Raw genomic sequence first — 14,283 nt, 5'->3', positions numbered from 1 at the left:
GAATGACCTAGAAATTAAGATAATTGAGACACCTTTTATAAAAGTGGTTTGCTAAATTAAAATTAGTACCAAAATACCTATTAAATTCGGTCGAATTAGAGAAAATTAAAAACGTACTATCAGAACAAAAAATAGAAGTACAGCTAGAACACGAACTATACAATGTGCTTTCTTTAGAATCAACCACCTGTTTGTGCCTAACCGAAGTAGACACCTGCAGGACGGTCGCGTCGCGGCAATGGTAACGATGGTTACTGCAATGCCGGACCACAGGCGATGCTGAACTGCGCTGAGGGTGAGCTAACGTGGTTAGCTGCTAGTTGAGATAGTGTATTACGAGCCCTATTCCCAGAGGTAGGAAGTAGAACCGCGGAGTTATGAGGTGTGTTGATAACTGATTTATTCTTCATTTGATACCTGCTTATATTCTACTTAGAACACGGAGGCTTAGTGTAATGGCTAGTGAAAGAAGCTATATTCTAAAGTAGGTCAGGGAATTATGATTACGGTAGCAGTTGCGTAGTTGGCTCGGCTGACACCGCAAATGTGCTGACTGCATTGGCGGGTCAGCGTATCGTTGTGACGGTGAGATGGTGAGTTAGTGAGACATATAATATGCTGACCAGCAATTGTCATCTGCAGTGAGTGCTACTGAGCGCCTGGTACTGTTCCCAACTTGGCTACTGCTTGATTTGTTGGGTGTGGTCATGTTGAGTACCTTTGGGTACGAACATTCTCCCCCCCATTGAGGGGTACCCTCAATTAAAGGCGTGATGTCGGTCAGCCCTTGGCCGAATTGTATAGAAAGCACCTAACAAATCATTGACCAAGGGGGATCTTTCCTTCAACTGCGGCGGTTCCTGTTTGTGATTCAGGTCCTTCACATCTTCTTAATGCTGCTTACCACTCCCCTTTGCGATAAAATTTACATTACCGTGGGGACTGAAATTGTGCCCTCGTAGAATTTGATCATTTGGCACGTCTATGGTATGTGGACGTTCTGCAACAAAACAAAGATCTTTCTTGGTTAAGTTTAGAAATGTTGAACCAAAGTCAGCCTTCTTGTAGGTTTTGAATTGATGAGACGTCGGTTCTATATTCATCGGATTTTGATCTTTCGTTGGCTCATAAGCAGCGTTCGGTCCTGCAAAATCATCTCTGTTTTCTATTAGATTGGGGTTGATTTCCGTATCAGATGAGGTTTCTTTATTGAGATAACCTGTGATTACATAACCAAGCCTTGTGCCTTGTGCCAAAGGTTTATTAGGTCCCAGTTCAAGACGTTCACCGGTAATTACACGAGAAAATACTTCAGCCCCTAAAGTTAGGTCAATGGGTCCTGGTTGCCGAAAGTCAGGATCTGCTAACGGCAGTCCCTCGGGAATATTAAGATCGGTTGTAATCGGTACTGACGGTTGGTCTGTAATGACTGTGGGCATAATAAATACCTCTAATAGTTTTTCAAACCCTGATGTACAGGATGAGAGCTTTAGTGTTGATTTAATTGCTGTTGATATCTTTCCTCCGATTCCAGATATTTCAATCGGTGACCTTTGTTTAAGAGATAGCAGATCTGCCATTCTCCTTGAAATAAGATTCACCTGTGATCCACCATCTATTACAGCGCGACATGTTTGTAATTGACCGTTTGGCCCTTGTAATGAGACCTTGGCGGTCGCGAGCAAAGTATATCCTCCTACGTGGTCGTAGCCTGCAACGGTTACTGCGCCGGCCACTGGATTGCTAGTCGGTCCTTGGTGTAACAGTGAATGATGCCGTTGCTGGCAGACTCGACAAGTGGTCGGTGATCCACAGTTTTCAACCTTATGAGCTGTAGACAAACAATTTGTGCATACTCCTACTTGAATAATGGCTTGGCGCCGTGCTTTGGGGTCCATTTGCTGGATACGGCTACATGCTCTAAGATTATGTTGTCCTAGGTGACAAATCTTAAAGCTTTCTTCGTTGTGAACTGACTGATGGCGGAGTTTTGCTGTAGGTTGAGCGCTTATCGTCTCCAGCATGCAAGCGCGCCGCTCAATAAACGTCAGTACACTCCATAACGTTGGAATTTCCGTTGGTGCATCCGCTGAATTTTCGAGAGCAGCTAGAGACTGCTGGTCTAGTTTTCTTCTGATAAGAAAACACAGGATTGGATCCCAGGATTTTGTGCTGATATCAAGGTTTTTAAGAGTACTCATTGAATTTTTTATAGTGTCATGTAAGGCCCTTAGTTGGCGCGAGGAGCCGTCTATAGGCTTATGGTCAATAATTTTTGCAATGTCGTCATAGCCACCCTGTGAGAAAGCTGTGTCTGTCAAGACGTTTCTCGCTTCACCACGAAGCGAACTCTGTAGAATATGTAGTTTTTGACTGGCCGAATATGGTTTGTTATGTACCAATTCCACAAAGAGATCATGGAACCGTGGCCAGTCTAGATACTCGCCGTTGAACTCCGGAATGCTAATTGGCGGAAGTGCCAAGTTTAGGCTCATTGGCGCGTCGTTTTCTCGTAGCAGGTTCATTTCGTATTCCTCGTATAATGTGTGGAATTGGGCTAGCTCTGCTTCTGCCAGAGCTGCGGCCCCCGGTGTGCTATCCAATTCGTCGTGGGCTTGCCTTAGTAACGCCCAATGGAGATCCAGGTGCCTTTGTAGGGCTGGGGTGACAGTTGGGGCGTTCGAGGCTAATGTTAATGATGACTCCAATTCGTTGCATCTTCTCTGCAACTGTCGGATCACCGTGTCAATTGTGGAATCTCCTTTGACTTGATCTCTTGTTGCGAGCTTGATGTTGGTCGAAGTTCGTCTGGGGGCCTTCGGAAGCTCGCTTACAGTCGGCATGTTGTCCAGAAAGATATTCTGATATTTTTCGACCAGCTCTTTAAGTGCTACTAGTCGTGAAGAGTACTCACTTCCAGTGGGTAGTGCCGCTTGCTGGACTTCTTCATCTAGGTCGCAAAACTGCTGCCAGAGATCGTTTAACTGAGTTAGCTTACCGGAATAATAGCCGTCGCGGTGGCGTCGGTCGGCAGAATCCTTGCCATAATTCTTAATGAGCTGTTGGATTTTCCCTTGCAGCTCGTTTTGGGTGTCTAGTAATCGATTGTGTAAATCGATTCTTGTGTGACTTGTTTCCTCAATGAATGAAGTAGACATATTGTGTGTCTTGGAAACAAAGAATCTTGTGAAGCTGGATGAAGCTGAGTATCCTGTGAAGCTGGATGAAGCTGAGTATCCTGTTAAGCTGGATGAAGCTGAAGTTCCTGTGACGCTGGAAAAAGAAGCGTATCCTGTGAAGCTGGATGAAGCTGAAGTTCCTGTGACGCTGGAAGAAGAAGCGAATCCTGTGAAGCTGGATTAAGCTGAAGTTCCTGTGACGCTGGAAGACGAAGCGTATCCTGTGAAGCTGGATGAAGCTGAAGTTCCTGTGACGCTGGAAGACGAAGCGTATCCTGTGAAGCTGGATTAAGCTGAAGTTCCTGTGACGCTGGAAGAAGAAGCGTATCCTGTGAAGCTGGATTAAGCTGAAGTTCCTGTGACGCTGGAAGAAGAAGCGAATCCTGTGAAGCTGGATTAAGCGGAAGTTCCTGTGACGCTGGAAGACGAAGCGTATCCTTTAGTGGGAAGGGGGTTGCTTGAGTGTGATCCTTTGTTGTTAAAGGATCACGTCGGGGTCACCAATGTTTGTGCCTAACCGAAGTAGACACCTGCAGGACGATCGCGTCGCGGCAATGGTAACGATGGTTACTGCAATGCCGGACCACAGGCGATGCTGAACTGCGCTGAGGGTGAGCTAACGTGGTTAGCTGCTAGTTGAGATAGTGTATTACCAGCCCTATTCCCAGAGGTAGGAAGTAGAACCGCGGAGTTATGAGGTGTGTTGATAACTGATTTATTCTTCATTTGATACCTGCTTATATTCTACTTAGAACACGGAGGCTTAGTGTAATGGTTAGTGAAAGAAGCTATATTCTAAAGTAGGTCAGGGAATTATGATTACGGTAGCAGTTGCGTAGTTGGCTCAGCTGACACCGCAAATGTGCTGACTGCATTGGCGGGTCAGCGTATCGTTGTGACGGTGAGATGGTGAGTTAGTGAGACATATAATATGCTGACCAGCAATTCTCATCTGCAGTGAGTGCTACTGAGCGCCTGGTACTGTTCCCAACTTGGCTACTGCTTGATTTGTTGGGTGTGGTCATGTTGAGTACCTTTGGGTACGAACACCACCCTTAATAAAACACTCATATTCCATATCAAAGTTCCAATTTTGTCAAAAGAATCTTATAATTTGTACCGTATTATTTCACTACCACTAAACAAAACTACGTATGTAAACTTACCTAATGTTATAATTAAGAATGACCTAGAAATTAAGATAATTACACACATTTGCGAAACTCCTCTGACACCCAATAACACAGAATGCCTTCACAACCTGCTCGACGACAAAGAAGCGACCTGCAGCACAACGAACAGAGGTCACCAACCACAGATCTTCGTTCCTTTAAAAGGGTTGATGGTGATCCTCAACGTGGAGAATCTGAACATTACTTCCAACTGCATTTCGAGCAGGATCTTCAACGGTTCCATGCTTATAAAATACGATAATTGTTCTATATCCGCTAATGGGACAAAATACGTCGAGGCCGCCACTACAATAATTGACGACATCGAGATAAACCTTCCCCATGTCCAGAATTTAACAACAATCCCAACGGACGAACCCATAAACCTTCAGGTACTACACCTTAGTAATCTGGAAAATGGATTGGCAGTCACCAACATAGAGGAACGAACGACTACTCACCTGTCGATTATATACATACTCGTTGCACTGTCGATTCTGATTACGGCTGTTGCTTGGACCCTTAACAGGAAGGAGATAATTCTTTCACCCACCCCGGCGGACCCCATTGTCACTCCCACCATACCTTCGTTATGGCCATTGTTCCAAGCTAAGGGGGGAGGAGTTACCGCTGATGTCTTCCTCATGACATCACCTCCACCTAAACCCCCTCGGGCATTGTCCCACTAGCGGAGATGCCATTCAACCCGGACACCAAACCGCCGACACAGCAGACGGGATACCGAACCGAGTAAACAACTGGGCCACAGGCATCCGGCCGAGAACTGCTGACCTAAGGAGTTTCGCAATCTCAACATATGTACCCCAATCCCAAGTTAGCTCTAATTTTGTATACTCAGAACAGAATAAAGTTAGTCGAAGAGTGACACTCGAGCAGAGAAGTTTGTCCTTAGTCGAAGAGTGACACTCGAGCAGAGAAGTTTGTCCTTGTCTTTATTTCATTGGAACAATAAAATAAGCACCTATATCTATAATACTGTGACCAGCCACCTCCGGACCACAGACGTAATTCGTGCGGTGACATTTCGGGACCGATTACACGGTCCAGCACCCGTAGAAAAGTCGCAGATGCCGAGTGAAGTCTAAATGGCATTACTTTCCACTGGAATAAGCCTTTTTCCGGCACTGTTAAAGCCGTGTATTGTCTGCTGCTTTTTTTCAGTGGGATTTGCCAGTACTCATCCTTCAGGCCCAAACTGCTGATGTACCGTGCTTCCTTCAGTTGTTCGAGAATATAATGCATTGGGTAGGCATCCTTCATAAATTGCCGTTGATTTGCCTGAGTGCTCTATGTACTCCATTTGGAGAAGCTAGTCCACCTTTGCATTGATCTTCCCTTGAACTTTCGGATTATTGGGGAAGTATCGTTGTTTCTTGGTTTGTCGTCTAAATCGTGATCTGATGCTATGCCATGATTGATGTTCCCGTCATGGTATTGAAGGTCGCTAGGTCTGCATACAGGAATTTCGTCGTGTCGTTATCCTCGCTTGTTGTTGCACGACTGCCATCGATAGCATCTCCTCGAGCCCTCTATTGTTTCGAAATGTATTGTTCTCATCAATACCTATCGATCGAGCTAAACACAAGTTACCTACGACTACTTTAACGCCCACAAGCCGCCCACAAAATTAAAAAACGAAAATATGAACCCGTATATTTCGGAAAGTATCAAAGATGGAGAATTGGGATCTCAGATTTAGATTCCGTAGCCTTGTACGCAGCGCAAGTATGTTACGCGAATATGCCACGCAAAGAAATCGCCCAAGCCTGTGGCCCATGTATTGAGAAATGCATTATATTAGATCGTGGAAGTTGCTTCACGTCAATGCAGTTCGAAAAAAAAGATTTAAATTGGTTCCATGAATAAGAAACGTAACTATTGCAATGTTTTTAAATGGAAGAACGAATTTGAAGGCATTTGCTGTAGTGCCGGAAAAGCTAAAATTCCTCAACTTCAAACATTACCTAAGCCTCCTAAGAGTCTAGTCCTAATCCCAAGCCTGCCCACTTTTTATATCGCCATATCACCATTTTCCTTATTGTCCGTAACGTTTCCACGTAGCTCGATCTGTCCTGCGTAGCTGTCGTGATGTGGTGGCTGGCTTTCTGCTGACGACGTCCTGCGCACTGCTCCTGGATGTGTTTGCTGCGCGGCTGGGCGTAGCGTGGCTTCTGGCACTCAGGGTTTCGGTCACATGCTGATACGCCAAAGTAGTGCTTGGAGCGAGGTACACTAGGTTAAGACAGGTTTCTCCAGAAGCTCACGGTTTCTTGTCGCAGGCCTTCACTACTCAGACTTTGATCGACTCTCCAAGCGCAGCGCGAGGATTCAGTTGTTACAGGAATAAGCGATCGCCTTGACCTAGCCGTATGATGCCCTCTGGCTACCTATGTCTCAATTCGGAGATTCCTAGCTTCCCAATTTCGAACGCCTCGACGTAGCGATCTTGCTCCTTGTAGGCTCCCACGGCGCTGCTTCTAACGACTCAACTTGTTGTGGTTCACTTGTAGTTTACTTGGTTGACTGACTTGTTCACTTTGATATCTTGACTGATCTTAACGGGTTGACTTCTTGTGATCGACTGATGCAGCTGCCAGCGCCCTGCGGCTTTATATAGGGCCTCCGGGAACCGTTATTTCCCTTTTGGGCACGGCCCCACTCCAGGTCCAAAGTCCGTGGTTACTGTTTAATCCACTTGTCATTCACGCCCTGCTTCAAACTGGAGTTCTGCCTATTGCTGCCATGGGCACGGATACCCATGAGCTATGAACAGCTCATCGGGCCCCTATTCAAATTTCCCGCGTCGATCTTCCAACTATCGATAACTCAACCGGGTTCCCCGTGATATCGATTCCCATCAGCTATCGATATAGCTGGGGCAGCGTTGCCACTTGATCGCTGCGATGATTACCATAAACGATGTTTCCATTTTTGGATGTACCCATCGACCGCACTAACGTCCAGTGCCAATCGACCGCCTAATCGAGGCGCCCCCTTCCCTTGTTTATGGTGATTTTCCAAATTTCATGGGTAAGTTTCCAACATTCTTAATTCCTTTCTCTCTTATCCTTTTTCTCTCCTTGGTCTCGTCTTTCGCCCTTCACTCGTCCTCAGCCGGTTGAACTTGGCTTTACTCTGGCAACATTCGAGAGAGTGCATTTGCTTCGCAATCGAGCCAACGGGTAAGTATTGTGGTGTTTGTTTTCTGCTTCCTGCTTCCTTTCTTCAACACCATGTTTTCAGCCGCGTTTCCCCAGCCCTATGACAATTTTCGTGTTTGTGTTTTCGTTTTTTTTTAAATTAAATTTTTGTTTATTGCTGCTCTGCGAACACTCTCCTGTCCGCGAGCCCCAACATCACCCGGAATGCGCGTCCGTCGTTCCTCACCCGCACACTGCGCCTGCCGCCCAGGATGCGGGGCTCCTTCACCGCCTGCGCCTCCGCGACTCCCTCGGGCCATTTGTCCTTCACGATCTCTCGCCATCGCTGACCTTCCGGCACCGACATCATCGCATCAACTTCGGCCTGGCCCCCACGTGGGCGATTTCGGGCGCGGAGTGCTGCGGTTTTAGCGGGGGACGGCCACTGTGCATGGGTTCGGGCCACACCCAGGGCCCCCTTTCCAGCGGCTCGTCCTGTTTCGGTGCTGCCGTCGTGCCGTCCGTTGCTGCTGATGCCGGTGTCGGTGTGGTTCATGGCTCCGGTTTGCCTCAGGTTCTTGGGTCCCGTGGGCTCACCCGTGGGACTTCCTCCTCCCAAATCCGAGGCTCCTCCGCTGCCGCCGTATCTTCCGCGGGTCTCCCCGGCCATGTCCGGACGACCGTCTGCTGCCGCCACCTCATCCTTTCTGCCACAAAGGTTCGGGTGCTGTGGCTTACGCGTGCCGCCGGGATGTCCCTCCGAACGCGGCGTTCCCTCGGGTTCCTTAGCTGTTGCTGCGGCGGATCGGGTTGTTGCTGTTGTCGTTGCTCGGGTTGTTGCTGCGGTGGTGGCTACTCGAACCTCGGAGTAACCCTTGGAGTGTCCTTGGAGGGTCCTTGGAGTGTCAATGTTTTTTTGCGTCTGTTGTGTCTGCATGTTGTAGGTGCTCGCTTGGGTTTTGTGTTTGTTGCTGATTAAGCTCGCTTACATGGATGGTTCTCTCTTTCTTTGTATTAACGTGGTGTTTTTTTACATGTTACTGGTGATGCAAGATCCATGACCTGGTAAGGCCGGTCGTAAATTTGCTGCGAACCCCTCGGCCGCCTTTAATAAATGGCGTCCGCTGGCGTCAATTGCCTCCTCCTAAGATTATAATGCCTAGCCTGATCCAGGGAGGCTCTCTCCAGATTTTGCTTACGATCTCGAAGATTTCCTTGAGTTTGTTGGCATTCTCATCCGGGGTCTCAGTTGGTCGTCCGGTCCCTAAGGTCTCTCTAACGTATAGGGCGCTCGGTAAACTTGGCTCTTTGCTTTGGGTAATGAACGCTCGTGTTTACTGCGATCATAATTTCAGGGCATTTTCGTCCCAGTTTCTTTGGTACTGCCCTGCGAACTGCGCTATCATTGTTTTCACCGTCCTATTTGCTCGCTCAGTCGGGTTCTTTTTCGGGGTGTATGGAGCTGTGAACTGTTGCTTGGTACCAATCTCGGCCAGGAAAGTCTTGAAGATTCGACTGGCAAACTGTACTGCGTTGTCCGTTATGACTACTTTCGGGAGCCCACACCTTGCGATTATGCGTTCCCTGAAAGCATTTTTAAGCGATTCGGCCATCGCGCTGGGCAGCGGCACTAACTCAGTCCTCTTGGAGAATCGGTCTATTTGTACTAGCAGCATTTGGTTGCCGTGCTTTGAACGCGGCAGGGGTCCGACGAAGTCCGCACTTACCGTAGCCCATGGTTCCTCTGGCACCTGCGTCAGTATTTTGCCAGCCGCCTGCATTTGATTCGGCTTGAATGTCATGTATCTGGCCAGAAGTATCGGGATGCCAGACGTGCTATTGTCCTTCGGCCTCCTACGTGGCCAGCAGACGGTGAGTCGTGGTTTTTCTTCAGCACCGTTTCCCGTAGAGCTTTCGGGACGCACATCTTCCACGTTTCGACATCCTCGCTGCCCGCACTATGTGGTGTATTTCTGTATAGGGTGTTATCCTCCATCACGTAATCCGGTTATTTTTGCGGCTGGCTCTTTATCTTTTAGTGCGTTTCCTGAATCCAGCTGCATGCTGCAGAAGCTTCTGCCTTGATACCCCGAAGCGCCTCTGGTAGTGTCTGCCTTGACAGCATCTGCTACCTCGCTGAACTGACCTTTCCTGTTCGCTATCTAGAAGTCGTACTGCTGCAATTCTAGGGCCCATCTGGCGATCCTTTCTGAAGGGCTGCCTATGCTGTTAAGCCACTTCAGCGCCATATGGTCGGTTACTACTTTAAAGTAGATACCTCCCAGATATGGCTTGAGCTTTCGGATCGCCCAGGCGATTGCCAAGTACTCCTTCTCTTTTCGCCTCTCTCAGTTTCCTGAGTCTATATTGCTCCGATTCCGTAGTCGCTCGCGTCCGTTTGCGGGGTGAACGTTTTGTCGAAGTCCGGGTACGCCAGTACGGGGTCTGCAACGGGTCTTGCCTTTACCTCTTCAAATGCCGTCTGATGTTCCGATGCCCACACCCACTTGTTGCCCTTGCGTAGCAAATCGTTGAGTGGTTTGACTATTTTCGCTCACTCGATGGCCGTGATATAAAATTTCTTTCTTGAAAAATTTGGATTTTTCCGGGTTTAGCCTCAAATTTACTTCCTTCAGCCGCCGGAACACTTCTTTCAGATTCGCTTTGTGCTCGATCACTTTGATGTCATCCTGGTAGGCAAATGCGTGAGTTACCGCTGATGTCTTCCTCATGACATCACCTCCACCTAAACCCCCTCGGGCATTGTCCCACTAGCGGAGATGCCATTCAACCCGGACACCAAACCGCCGACACAGCAGACGGGATACCGAACCGAGTAAACAACTGGGCCACAGGCATCCGGCCGAGAACTGCTGACCTAAGGAGTTTCGCAATCTCAACATATGTACCCCACTCCCAAGTTAGCTCTCATTTTGTATACTCAGAACAGAATAAAGTTAGTCGAAGAGTGACACTCGAGCAGAGAAGTTTATCCTTGTCTTTATTTCATTGGAACAATAAAATAAGCACCTATATCTATAATACTGTGACCAGCCACCTCCGGACCGCAGCCGGTATCTAAAAGAACAAAGGATGAAATTGACGAGGATCATCATTATAACCACCATATTACCAACATAAAACAACAACACGAACAATAGTAACTAAATATACATGTTAAGCCTTATCTCTACATACATAATTACACAACATTATTAAATATATATTAAAAAAAAAACAACATATTTTCTAAACACACTTTACAAAAAAAGAGAAAATAAATTCCTCAGATAGATACACTAAACAAAATTCTCACACGTGGAAACACTTAAACAGGAAAATTCTGACTAAAGCACATATATTGAGCAGTATTTACAATTCAAATTTTTTTTCTCTCGAAACCTTTAATTACGCAAATACGCAGTTTCACCTTATGTCAAGGAAAACCTTAGTACAAAAAACTAAAACTAGACTAGGCCTCAGGAATAGTACCAGCTTACCTGAAATAAGAGAGGGGGAAATTTTGATCATGGACTCGGGTAACGCCTCCGGGGGTTCTAGGACCACTAGCCTTACCAACAGTGGCATTAACAATATAGGAAATGCTAGTACCATTTCGAACACGTCAACCACCACTACCCTAAATACCACCCTAAACCCTACAGATATACTAGCCTTTGTCAAGCAATTCCCTACTTTCGAGGGGACCCCAGGTACCCTTCAGAAATTTATTGTGAGCGTTGAGGAAATTATTATGTTGGTAAGGGGTACGGACCAAACCCCGTACGGACAGTTGATATTCAGAACTTTGAGGAACAAAATTATAGGCAAGGCGGACGAGACTTTGAACATGTTGGACACTAGACTTGAATGGGACAGCATTAGGGAAAACCTTAAACGCATGTAAGTGACGTATATGCAAATACCCTGGATACAAAACCCAACATACAACCTGTATATCCCGAGATATCCATTATTCCAATTGTCAATAACATAAGTCCAGAGCCTACTATCGCAGTTATTCAAATCAATCCGACATAAACATTTAACCCCTCAGACACAAATCTTTCCCACGCCTTCAATCGGCAGCACCAGAATTATAAACACTTCTCACGCCTTTATCGACGACGGACGACATAAACAATATTCAAACATTTAAACAAAGGGTCCAGCCTGAGAACCCATTCGTCAGCATAAAAGCTTTGGCCAATCCAAATTAATTAAACAAAAGATGCAGCCTAGAAACCGTTTCATCGGGCCACAGATTTGACCAATCAAAATTCTCAATCAAAGTCCACTTTCGCTGCTCGCGTCGCTGTCATCGCTAAAAGCCATAGTTATAAGAATAATGCATTTTGTAAAATCAGTTTAAGATTTGGGATCTAACTTGAAAGAACTTTACCAATAAAAACTCCGCTGTATATTAAAATAAAAATCGCTTTTTGTTAATATATTCCGAAGCAAAAAACATAATTGGCGCAGTCGGTAGTATACAAGTAATATCCTTGCGAGTGACTACCTAAAAAGGACTTAAAAAATCACTTCGCGAAAATAAAAACATTATTTGTATCCGCAAAACGAACTTACCAACATTAGTTAAATCACGAATGAGGATTTCTAGTGTCTAACCCAGCGATAATAAATCTAATTAATTTCGCCTAAAAACCATTAAAAATGGAATTGCCATCAACATCAGCAGCAGCAGAAGCCCTCTCAGATGTATCCATGAATCATTTCCTTCTGCAACTAAAACAGATAAATAAATTCAACGGAGACCCACTCTATTTGGCTCTCTTTATAAAAGAAGTCGATGAATTAGTCTACCATTACCCTACAACATCAGAAGGCCAAAATCAAATTATCCAAGCAGCCATCAGGAACCTCCTAGTTGGACAAGCCAGATCACTCTTGATGAGAAACATACCACAGGACTGGAAGGAATTGAGAATCAGCGAGCTCAACAGCGCAACACCTCCACATCGAATGATAGCAGAATTACGTGAGACTAAATATAAAAATAATTTAAGAAAATTTGTTGAAGAATTAGAAGAACAGACTAGTAGAATTTGTTGTAAATTGAGCTTAGACAATAATCCATCAAACACAGTTCTAGTTTCGAGGACATTGAGTGATACATTGGCTGAAGTGTTTTGTGAAAAATTACCAGTCAAAACTTTTATTACATTAAGTAAATTTGATATTTCGTCTCCCCTTAAATTAAAACAAGCTGCCCAAGCTGTAGGAATCTTTGAAGATAAACAATCGTTCTTATATGTTCAAAAACTCTCAGGAAGATGATGAATTTCATGATTTTAAAACATCGAAATCATACTCAAATACAAAACCCAACTATCATTCAGATAATAACCAAGGGGGTAGATTCCAAAATAACAATTATCAAAACAAATATAACAACAACCAGCAGAGACAGAATAGATTCGACTCTAATAGAAATTGGGGTAACAACAATAATTCTAATAATAATAATTCAGGAAATAATTATTATCCTAAAACTTTTCAAAACAATCAAGGACAGGGTAACCAAAGTACTCAGAGTACCAATGTTCCCCAAAAACGTCCCCGAGTTTCAGATTCAGATCAACAACGTAAGTCTGAGCCAATGGACACATATGAAAATTTTCAGACAACAGCCTCGGACGAAACACCACAGCCATAAAAATTAAAATTGATAATAAACCATGCCTCTGTCTAATCGATACAGGATCAAGCATAAATTTAATTAACGAAAACTTCTTTAACTACCCAATTAAAAATAATTCTACTAAAATTGAAACAATTGGTGAATCTGTAACTTTGATTAAATATATTCAGTTTAGTATTCCAAAACTATTTTCATCTAAGCAAACATTTTTTATAAAAAACTTTTTAAAACATTATGACATTCTTATAGGAAGACAAATTCTAAAAGAATCGTCAGCAAAAATTGATTTTATGAAAAACACCATTGAATTACATAATTATGAATTCCCTATGGTAAATATAACGGAAAAATTGAAAAATTGACTCTCTGTTTAAAGAAAGGAGCAAAAATAAATATAAACGATCCTAGTTACAATGAAGCGTTTGAAAAATTTAAAACTTTAATAAGTAACGATCCAATTCTCATATATCCAGATTTTGAAAAGAATTTTGATTTAACTACAGATGCAAGCAATTATGCATTAGGTGCTGTACTATCCCAAGAAGGGAAACCCATTTGTTTTGCCAGTAGAACTTTAAATGAACATGAGTTAAATTATGCAGCTATTGAAAAAGAATTATTAGCTATCGTATGGGCGACTAAGTATTTCCGCCCCTATCTCTTTGGAAGAAGTTTTAAAATATGTTCTGACCATAAACCACTTGTTTGGTTACACAATATAAAGGAACCTAATATGAAATTACAACGTTGGAAAATAAAGCTTAGAGAGTTTGATTATGAAATAAAGTACATTAAAAGAAAAGAGAATCATGTAGCAGATGCTCTATCCAGGATTACAAAAAAGGAATCAAAAGATAACAAAATTGAAGAAGTATTTCAAAATGAAGACGATGTAGATACTACTGCAGCAACAGTGCGTAGTGCACAAGAAGATAATGGCGATTGCATACAAATTACCGAACGACCAGTTAACGTTTTTAACCACCAACTTATATTTGAAAAGGGAAATCAACACAAAAAGAAATTACTCACTACTTTAACAAAACTATTAATAAACTTATTTACAGTGACATGACTGAGACTTTGGCGAAAGACATAATTATAAAATT

This window comes from Drosophila subpulchrella, unplaced genomic scaffold (genome assembly GCF_014743375.2).
Source record: "Drosophila subpulchrella strain 33 F10 #4 breed RU33 unplaced genomic scaffold, RU_Dsub_v1.1 Primary Assembly Seq31, whole genome shotgun sequence".
Lineage (NCBI taxonomy): Eukaryota > Metazoa > Arthropoda > Insecta > Diptera > Drosophilidae > Drosophila > Drosophila subpulchrella.
The sequence above is the reverse complement of the archived record's forward strand: the minus strand, read 5'-3'. Positions refer to the sequence as shown.